The sequence below is a fragment of the Trypanosoma cruzi genome, genomic scaffold (genome assembly GCF_000209065.1).
Source record: "Trypanosoma cruzi strain CL Brener 1047053516355 genomic scaffold, whole genome shotgun sequence".
Classification (NCBI taxonomy): domain Eukaryota; phylum Euglenozoa; class Kinetoplastea; order Trypanosomatida; family Trypanosomatidae; genus Trypanosoma; species Trypanosoma cruzi.
The window spans coordinates 11,998-13,248 of record NW_001849255.1 but is presented as its reverse complement, the minus strand read 5'-3'; the positions used below and the strand labels follow the sequence as shown (position 1 = coordinate 13,248).

General features: G+C 51.2%; 1 pseudogene, besides 1 other annotated feature; it reads left to right on the top strand.

Annotated features, from left to right (window-relative positions):
• Window positions 1-1,251: a sequence feature (areas not merged during assembly with more than two copies in the genome that could not be assigned to a particular haplotype).
• Window positions 4-1,251, top strand: Tc00.1047053460625.9 (annotated as a pseudogene).

Below are 1,251 nucleotides of genomic sequence, written 5' to 3'. Positions count from 1 at the left end.
TTTTGGAGAAAGAAGGTTCTGGAGGGAATAAAGTGGATGTGAGCCGGCCAACAATAGTTGTGAAGGAAAATGATATTTATATGATTGCTGGGACTTACAGCTCGAACCCTGCTGATGGTTGTCAGGATGGGGCTGACGTGGCTACTTTGAAACTTCTGCTGGTAAAAGGGCAAGTCAGTGATGAAGAAAACAAAAAAATTGGCTGGAACGATGCTCACGCTCTACCGTGCACTTTTTTAAACCAAGAACACAAATCCTGGACGCGGCTGACTGGCGGAGGCGGATCGGGTGTCAAGATGGATGACGGTACGGTTGTGTTCCCCGTGGAAGGCACGAAGAAGGGTGACGCAAGAAACGATGAAAAGGCCGTTTCTCTGATCATTCACTCCTTGAAGGATACTAAGAGTTGGGTACTGTCGAAGGGGACGTCTGACGGTGGCTGCAGTGCTCCCTCCGTCGTGGAGTGGGAGGACAAAAAAATCATCATGATGACTGCGTGTGATGATGGCCGCCGCAGGGTGTACGAGTCCGGTGACAAGGGGGAGTCGTGGACGGAGGCACTCGGGACACTCTCGCTCGTGTGGGGCAACAAAAAAGGGTGAAAAGGTTGAAATTGTTGGGAGCGGGCTCATTACAGCGACTGTTGGAGAAGATAAGAGAAAAGTGATGCTTGTCACTCTGCCGGTGTATTCCAAAAAAGGAGAAAAGGAAAATGTGGAAAAGGGTGAACTCCATCTTTGGCTGACGGACAATACGCACATTGTTGATATTGGGCCGGTATCCGGTGATGATGACGCTGCCGCCAGCTCCCTGTTGTACAAAAGTGGAGATAATAATAAAGGTAAGAAGGAGGAGTTGATTGCACTGTACGAGAAGAAGAAGGACGGTGAGGATACAACATCACCCGGTATGGTCTCTGTGCGTCTGACTGAGCAGCTGCAGCGGGTGAAGGAGGTGCTAGCGACGTGGAAGAATGTGGACGAACGTGTCTCCAAGCTGTGCACCACTTTACTTGCACAGAAGGTTACCTCACCTAACACTGCCTGCAATACTGTTAAGGTCACGGATGGGCTGGTTGGCTTTTTGTCCGGCAAATTTTTTGGCGACACATGGAGGGACGAGTACCTCGGGGTGAACGCTACAGCAAAGGGGAATGTTAGGGCGGAAAAGGAGGATAACGGCGTGACATTCATGGGGCGCGTGGGCGCAGTGGCCCGTTGGCGAGCAGGGGGAGAATCAGCTGTACCACTT